Consider the following 9,627-nt stretch of genomic DNA (forward strand, 5'->3'; position numbering starts at 1 on the left):
CCGTTATCTCACTTTTTAGATTAGAATCAATCTAAACAGAGAACACAGGGGGCCAACACCTTCAACATATTGTCTAGCTATCACCAGTGTTAACAGCTAACCCGAGAATGCAACATTTTTTTAAAAAGGGTTTGTGATTTACACTTGAAAGAAGTGAAACTCTCACTGTATTCTAACAGATGAAAGGCTTAACAATCGATTTTTCAATGTATTTCAGTTACATCACACTGTAAATTTTTGCTATAAATTCTGTGTTAGGATTGAGCCCTCCACTATCACCTGATAAAGGAAGGTACAGTGTCCTTCCACCTAAACCTGTGGGACTATAACCTGGTGTGGTGTGATTCTTTCACTTTCCCAAATTCAAATCCGTTTCCTCTTCCCACCCCCTTTTTTCCCGAGGCGACCAATCAGATCGCCCATTCTCTCTCCTGCTACTCCTCGGCTGCGCGAGGCGGTGGCGGGGCGGGGCGTTGCTTCCTAGTGGATGAGGGGCAGCTGAGCGGCGGCCGCTCTGGCCAATGGACGTTGGCCTGGCGCGGTCGGTCCCGCCCACGCGCGCGGCTGCCCCGGTCAACCGTCGCGGCGCGGGGCCGGCAATGAGACTGCGCATGTTCGCGGCGTCCCCCTCCCCCCGCCCCCAGTAAACGGAGGAAGCAAAGTCTCCGGCTATTGCAATGTTTTTTTAAAAAAAGAGACTTTTTTTGGAGAAACTCTCGGTTCTGTGAGGATAAAGCTGAGGTAACGCTTTGGGTTGGAGGATCCTTCTGCATCAGCCGTTCCCCTTCGCCGTCCCGACCAAAGGAACCCGGTTTCCTGATGTGTTTTGTGAGAACCAACACCCGCCACGTTTCTTCGAAAATCCGAAAGGACTGCGGACGCTGCGATTCCCAAACTGAAATAGGAATTGCTGGAGACGCCTTTGGCATCCCCTGTGGGAAGAAATCATGGGAAATAGCGTTTTTCGGGTCGAGAATGCAGAGGCACGTCTCTGGGCACCACGGACTGGGACATCACGGGTATCGCAGCAGCATGGCTGAGGGAAGGCATTCCTCATGGCATCCCAGCAGCAGGAAAAACGACGTTTCCGCCCTTCATCGGGAATCCAGCACCACTCTGATCTAAACTTCTTTTTTAATCTCAGAAATATACTTCATTCATGAAGTATTTTGATGGTCTGTACAGTTGGCCATGCCATGCATACGTGAACATTCCATTTGTTTGCATACAGAGATCAGAGTTTATCATTTGTATGTACAGGTTTGTCAATCGTATATCCAAATATTTAGTTGAGGCGTCAGCAGAATACAAATGACTGCGTGGGCCCCCCTGTTCTTCTTTAAGCAGGCAGATGTTACACGGTGGTCTTTCCCCACCGCGCCTTGGCGGCAGCCGCCCCAAGCTTCAGTGCGTCCCTCAGCACGTAGTCCTGGACCTTGGAATGTGCCAGTCCGCAACACTCAGTCGGGGTCAACTCCTTCAGCTGGAAGATCAACAGGTCTTGGACCGACCAGAGAGCACCCTTCAGCGAGTTGATGATCCTCCAGGCACAGTTGATGTTCGTCTCGGTGTGCGTCCCGGGGAACAGACCTGAGAGCACCGAGTCCAGCATCATGACGCTGCTCGGGTACATTCCAGAAGGTGTGTGACAGTCTCGTTCCCCCCCCCCACCCTCGCAGCCGCTTCGAGGGCAGCGTGTGGTGCGGCTGAGAGTCCGGGCGTGCAGGCAGAGCCCTTCTCACCACCAGCCAAGCCATGATCTAAACTCTGGTTTCCAGCATCTGCAGTCCTCACTTTTACCTGAGGGAAGGGGAGGACTGGCAGCTCGGTGTTCCTGGATTTCAAGGGAGGCAAGAGAGGAATGCAAGCGGCGTTTTTGATGCGAAGGCTGGGACTAATGAGTCTGGAAGCCGTGTTGGATGGATTCAGAGAGAGAGGATTTATTGCATTTGGAGAGACGATTAAGGGAGAGTCGATGTGCCCGTGTGTATTGGACATTGTGTCTCATGAAGTTGAATTCTATTTTTGAAGGCAAAAAAGATACAGCAGAGCACTATGTAACTGTGTAACACTGCCTGCATGGACAAGGTTCTGCCTGGGAGACTGGTGAGTACTCTTAGATTGCATGGGATTCATTGAGAGCTTGCAAACTGCATGCAAAATTGGTTAAAGGTAGGGAACCGAGGGTGGTGACAGAGGAGCATTTTTTTGGACTGGAGGCTCGTGTCCAGCAGTGTCCTTCAGGGATTGGTGCAGGATCCACTGTTGTTGGTCATCTATTGATGTAAATGACAGCTTATAATTGTCACATATATAAATCTGCTCCGGTTTCCTCCCGAAGATGTGTAGGCAAGATGAATCGAGCATGCTAAAATTACCCATGGTGTTCAGGGCTGTGTAGGTGAGGTGCATTAGTCAGGCGCAATGTACAGTAAAAGGGTAGGGGACTGAGTCTGGGTGGGATACTCTTCAGAGGGTTGGTGTGGACTTGTTAGGCCAAATGGCCTGTTCCTACACTAGGGATTCTGTGATTTGAGGCATGAGAGTGTGGTACTGCAAAAGCACAGCATGTCAGGCAGCATCCGAGAAGCTTGAGAATCGATGTTTCGGCCATAAGCCCTTCATCAGTCATGAGGCTTATAGAGAGGGGTGAGAGATAAATAGGAGGGAGTGGTGTGGGGGGTGATGGTGGAAAGTAGCTGGGAATGTGATAGGTAGATGAAGTTGGGGGGAAAGGTGATAGGCCGGAGAGGAGGGTAGAGCGGATAGGTGGGAAGGAAGACGGACAGGTCAAGAGGGCGGTACCGAATTGGAGGCTTCAGACTAGGATAAGGCGGGGGGAGGAGAAATTAGGAAACTGGTGTAATCCATATTGATCCCGTGTGGTTGCAGGGTCCCAAGGCGCAAGATGAGGTGTTTTTCCTCCAGGCGTCGGGTGGTTAGGGTTTAGCAAGGGAGGTGGCAGGGGACCTGCATGTTTACAGGTAAACCTCTGTCAGACGTGGAAGGTTTACGGGGAAACCTCTGTCGGACGTGGAAGGTTTACAGGGAAACTTCTGTCGGCTTTGCAGCAAGTGCAAAAACTGTGCTCATACCTCCCCCTTCAACTCCGTCCAAGGCCACAAAGGATCCTCTCACATCTGACAGAAATTTACCTGTACTTTCACACACGTCATCTACTGTAACCGTTGGACCCGATGTGGTCTCCTCTACATCGGAGAACAGGAAGCCAACTTGCAGATCATTTCAGAGAACATCTCTGGGACACCCGCACAAACCAAACCCAATGCCCCATGCTCAAACACTTTAACTCCCCCTCCCTCTCCACCAAGGACATGCAAGTCCTGGGCTTCCTCCATTGCCAAACCCAAATCACCTGACCCCTGGAAAAAGCATGCTTCATCTTCCGCCTTGGGGCCCTGCAACCACATGTGATCAATGTGGATTTCACCGCTTTCCTCATTTCCTCTCCCGCCACCTTTTCCCAACCCCAAACCTCCAACTTGGCACCGTCCTCTTGACCTGCTCATCTTCCTTCCCGTCTATCTGTGCCACCCTCCTCTCCGACCTTAGAACTTAGAAAAATACAGCGCAGTACAGGCCCTTTAACCCTCTGTTGCGCCGATCCAAGCCCAACTAACCTACACTAGCCCACTATCCTCCATATGCCTATCCAATGCCCGTTTAAATGCACATAAAGAGGGAGAGTCCACCACTGCTACTGGCAGGGCATTCCATGAACTCACGACTCGCTGAGTAAAGAATCTACCCCTAACATCTGTCCTATACCTACCACCCCTTAATTTAAAGCTATGCCCCCCCCCCCCCCGTAATAGCTCACTCCATACGTGGAAAAAGGTTCTCATGGTCAACCCTATCTAAACCCCAAATCATCTTGTATACCTCTATCAAGTCACCCCTAAACCTTCTTTTCTCCAATGAAAACAGCCCCAAGTGCCTCAGCTTTTCCTCATACGATCTTCCTACCATACCAGGCAACATTGTGGTAAACCTCCTCTGCACCCGTTCCAGTACCCCAACTTCTTGTTTCACACTTAGCTACATTGAACTCCATTTGCCACCTTTCTGCCCAGCTCTGCAGCTTATCTATATCTCGCTGTAACCTGTCACATCCTTCCTCACTGTCAACAACTCCACCGACTTTTGTATCATCCGCAAACTTGCTCACCCAACCTTCTAGCCCCTCCTCCAGGTCATTTATAAAAATGACAAACAGCAATGGTCCCAAAACAGATCCTTGCAGATCACCGCTAGTAACTGCACTCCAAGATGAACCTTTGCCATCAACTACTACCCTCTGTCTTCTTCCAGCCAGCCAATTTCTAATCCAAACCTCCAACGCACCCTCAATGCCATACCTCTGTATTTTTTGCAGTAGCCTACCATGGGGGACCTTATCAAACGCCTTACTAAAGTCCATATACACCGTATCTACTGCTTTACCCTCGTCCACCTCCTTAGTCACCTTCTCAAAGAATTCAATAAGGTTTGTGAGGCACGACCTGCCCTTCACAAAACCATGCTGACTGTCCTTGATCACATTATTCCTATCCAGATGTTCATAAATCCTATCCCTTACAATTCTCTCCATGACTTTGCCCACAACAGAAGTGAGACTCACCGGCCTATAGTTACTAGGGTTATCCCTACTCCCCTTCTTGAACAAGGGAACCACATTAGCTATCCTCCAGTCTTCTGACACTATTCCTGTAGACAACGAGGACATAAACATCAAGGCCTATCACCTTTCCTCCACCTTCATCGACCTACCACGCTCTCTTTGTCACCCCCACCCCTCTCCTGTTTATTTCTCAGCCCCTGGCCCACAAGCCTCATTCCTGGTGAAGGGCTTATGCCCAAAATGTTGATTCTCCTGCTCCTCGGATGCTGCCTGACCTGCTATGCTTTTTCAGCACATCACTCTTGATTCTGATCTGCTGTCCTCAGGTTTTCCCTATGCTTTGTGGCATGGTTAGTAAGTTTGTAGATGACACCAAAATTGGTGATACAGTGGACAGTGAATAAAATGACATCAGGAACTTTAATCAGTTAGTCCAGTGGCCTGAGGAGTGGCAGATGGAGTTTAATTTTGATAATTGAGTGTTTTGTTTGCTAAATAAGCAAGGGAGGATTTACGCAGTGAATGGTAGAGTCCTGTACAGTGGTGTAGAACTGAGAGACAGAGTGGCTCAGGCACATAATTCTTAGAAAGTTGTGTCACAGGTAGACAGAGTAGTTAAGAAGGTGTTTAGCATGCTTGTCTTCGTTGCTTAAAAGCATTGAGTTGGAATGTCATGTAAAGGTTACGCAATCCGTTTGTGTGGCCTTTTTTTTAGTATTGTGTGCAGTCTGGTTGCCCTGCTATAGGGAGGGGTAAATGTAGGGGAATGGGTCTGGGTGGTTTGCTCTTCGGAGGGTCGGTGTAGAGTTGTTGGGCCGAACGGCCTGTTTTCACTCTGTAAGGAATCTAATCTGATCAAGTGAATTGTTCTGTTGGATGGAGGGAAGGTCTTTTGAGGAAAATCTGAGGGATTTGAGGCTGTTTTCATTGGAGAGAAGAAGGTTGAGAGGTGACTTAATTGAGACATATAAGATAACCATAGAGTTAGGGTGGACAGTGACAGCCTTTTTCCTTCGATGGTAATGGCTGGCACGAGGGGGCATAGCTTTAAATTGAGGGGTGATCGATATAGGGCAGATGTCAGAGGTTGTTTCTTTGCTCAGAGTAGTTGGGGAGTTGAACACACTGCCTGTAACAGTAGTAGACTCGCCAAAGTTAAGGGCATTTATATGATTGTTGTATAGTCATATGGACAAAAATGCAGTTGTTTGTTAGATGGGCTTCAAATGGTAGCACTGACCTGTGAAACCATCGAGGAAGGAAGCACCTGTACTGCGCTGTAATGGTCTATGTTCTATGTAAACAAAGACAAGACATATACCATTAAAAATTGTGCCTTGGGCAGTGTTTCAGAGCAGAGTAACCTAAGGGTTCAGGTACATAATTCTTTTGAAGTTTGCATCACATGTAGACAGGGGTGCTTAAAACGCCATTTTAATGTACTTGCCTTTGTTGTCAGACAATTGAGAATAGGAGTTGGAATGTTAGATTGAGCTTGTACAGATCATTGGTGAGACCTCTTCTGGAATATTGTCCAGTTCTGGCAGATGAGCAGGATATTATTGAGCTGAAAAGGGTACAGAAGAGGTGTACCAGGATGCTGGGAAAGGATGCTTTGAGTTATAAGGATAAGTTCGGACTTTTTCAGTAGAGTGCAAGAGGTTGAGGGGTGACCTTGTTGGGGTTTATAAAGTAATGATGGATAAATGATGGATTTTAGGTGCATTTTCCCCTGAGTGGGGGATTTCAAGACTAGAGGGCATGTATTTAAGGGGAGAGCAGAGATATTGAAAGAAGACACGGCAGCATTTTTTTTTAATGCAGTGGTTTCCATGTGGAATGAACTTGCAGAGGAAGTGGTGGATGCTGTACAACATTTAAAAAGACTTTAGAGAAGTACGTGAAAAAGAAATGTTTGGAGGGATATGGGCCAAGCGCAGGCAGCTGGGACTGGTTTCGTTTGGGATTATGGTAAGCAAGGACTGGTTCTGATTGAAGGGACTGTTTACATGCTACATGACAATATAACACCTTTAATATTGGAGCAAGTGTTTGTCTCTGGGTGACTATCAACAAAGTTGTAGAACAGTGCCAGCACACAGATCCTGCCAGGGCGTTGCCATTTTCTCACACCACATTGAAGTTTCTGCAAGAGAATTTATGCTGGAGTCTCATCTATTCACAAGGTTACTAGTAGATATTGGGTCATAGTGTGCAGATCTATCAGAATTGTAGACTGCAGCTGAAATACAGAAAACTTTGCTTTCCTGTCAAAAGTATCCAATAAGACGGAAATAACAGAAGGACAAAATCAATGTTTAAGTTTAATTAAGACTCAGAGGCTGCCAGGTATTTCAAGTAGTGGAATATAAGAGTCAATTCATAAAACTGCCCCATTTTTTAAGAAGCGACTATACAGGTTGATACAATGCGAAAGCGAGAACATTCTATGCTACAATATGGTTCGCAGGGTGTTTAGAAGAGAATGATGTGTTTGTCTTCAAACATGTTCATAGATTTGAACTCTAATCATTTGAGTTCCTGTAAAAGTGTGAAGATTTTAATTTGCTCCACTTGACAAAATTCTTTAGGGACAGACTCAAACGAGAGATTGAAAGAGTGATGGATGGAGTCAGCTTATTGTTAACATGAGAGAATCAACAATGGACAAGAACATCAAGTAAGTGACAGGAATGAGAAGTCGGAGAACTGAATGAACAATTCTGATAATAAATGCGTTGTTTGCTCAAGAAAAAGACCCAAGTCTGTTGTTATGAAAGGTTCGTATTCCATATTTTGTGGACTTGAGTTGAAAAGAATGTAGAAATGCCTGGATTATTTTTTTGTATAAAAAAGATCAAATTTTCTTCACTTGATTGGCTGGGTGCATTTGCAGCAATACTCAAGAACATAGAATATTACAGCGCAGTACAGGCCCTTCAGCCCTCGATGTTTCGCCGTCCCGTCATACTAATCTGAAGCCCATCCATCTACACTGTTCCATTTACATCCATATGCCTGTCCAATGAAGACTTAAATGAACTTAAACTTGGCGAATCTACTATCATTGCAGGCAATGCATTCCATATCCTTACTACTCTCTGAGCAAAGAAACTACCTCTGACATCTGTCTTACACCTATTTTCCCTTAATTGAAAGCGGTGTACCCTTGTGTTTGCCTTCCCCATGCTTGGAAAAAGGCTCTCCCTGTCCACCCTATCTAACCTGCTGATTATCTTGTATGTCTCTATTAAGTCACCTCTCAACCTTCTTCTCTCTAGCGAGAACAGCCTCAAGGCCCTCAGCCTTTCCTTGTAAGACATTCCCTCCGTACCAGGCAACATCCTAGTAAATCTCCTCTATACCCTCTCCAAAGCTTCAACATCCTTCTTATAATGCAGTGACCAGAACTGTACACAATACTCCAAGTGTGACCATACCAGAGCTTTTTACAGCTGCAGTATAAGCTCCTGGTTCCGGAACTCAATCTCTCTATTAATAAAGGCCAAAACACTGTATGCCTTCTTAACAACCCTGTCAATCTGGGTGGCAACTTTCAGGGATCTGTGTACATGGACACCGAGATCCTTTTGCTCATCCGCACTCCCTAGAATCCTACTATTAGCCCAGTACTCTGCATTCTGATTACTCCATCCAAAGTGTATCACTTCACACTTGTCCACATTAAATTCCATTTGCCACCTCTCAGCCCAGCTCTGCATCCTATCTATGGCTCTCTGCAACCTACTACATCCTTTATCACTATCCACAACTCCACCTACCTTAGTGTCGTCCGCGAATTTGCTAACTCACCCTTCTACGCCCTCATCCAGGTCTTTTATAAAAATGATGAACAGCAGTAGACCTAACACTGACCCTTGTGGTACGCCGCTAGTAACTGGACACCAAGCTGAACAAGTTCCATCAACTACAGCTTCTTTCAGTAAGCCAATTACTTATCCAAACTGCTATGTCTCCCACAATCCCATTCCTCCGCATTTTGTATAATAGCCTACTGTGGGGAACCTTATCGAACGCCTTGCTCAAATCCATATACACCACATCAATCGGTTTACTCTCATCTACCTGTTTGGTCACTTTGTCAAAAAACTCAATAAGATTCGTTAGGCACAACCTACCTGTCACAAAACCGTGCTGACTGTCCCTGATCAGATTATTCTTTTCTAGATGGTTATAAATCCTATCTCTTATAACCTTTTCCAACACTTTACCAACAACTGAAGTGAGACTCACTGGTCTGTAATTACCAGCGTTGTCTCTACTGCCCTTTTTGAACAGGGGAACCACATTTGCTATCCTGCAGACAATGATGATTTGAAGATCAATGCCAAAGGCTCGGCAATCTCTTCCCTTGCTTCCCAGAGGATCTGAGGATAGATCCCATCTGGCCCAGGAGACTTGTCTATCTTCACATTCTGTAATAATTCCAATACCTCTTCCTTGTGAACCTCAATCTCTTCTAGTCTAGATGAAAGTATCTCTGTATCTTCCTTGCCAACATTGTCATTTTCTATGTTGAACTTTGTTGAAAAATATTTATTTAGTGTTTCCCCTATCTCCTCTGCCTTCACACATAACTTCCCACTACTATCCTTGATTGGCCCTAATTTAACTCTCGTTATTCTTTTATCCTGACATACCTATGGAAAGCCTTAGGATTAACCCTGATCAACACCATCCAGGACAACACAGGATGTACAGTGGAGAGGCTGCCCAGGTATACCAGGATATCGCCTGGGCTGGGAATTTTCAGTTATGAAGAGAGATTGGACAGACCGGGTTGTTTTCCTTAGAGCAGAGGAAATTTAGAGGGCTCATGATTGAGATATATAAAGTTAAGAAGAAATAGATAGGCTTGACAGGAAGAAACCTTGCCCCTTGATGGAAGGATCAATGAGCAGGGACCTTTATATTTAAGGTGAAGGTGCAGCAGGTTTAGAGGAGATGTAAGAAAAACCTTTTTC

Source organism: Chiloscyllium punctatum, chromosome 35 (assembly GCF_047496795.1).
Source record: "Chiloscyllium punctatum isolate Juve2018m chromosome 35, sChiPun1.3, whole genome shotgun sequence".
Taxonomy (NCBI): domain Eukaryota; kingdom Metazoa; phylum Chordata; class Chondrichthyes; order Orectolobiformes; family Hemiscylliidae; genus Chiloscyllium; species Chiloscyllium punctatum.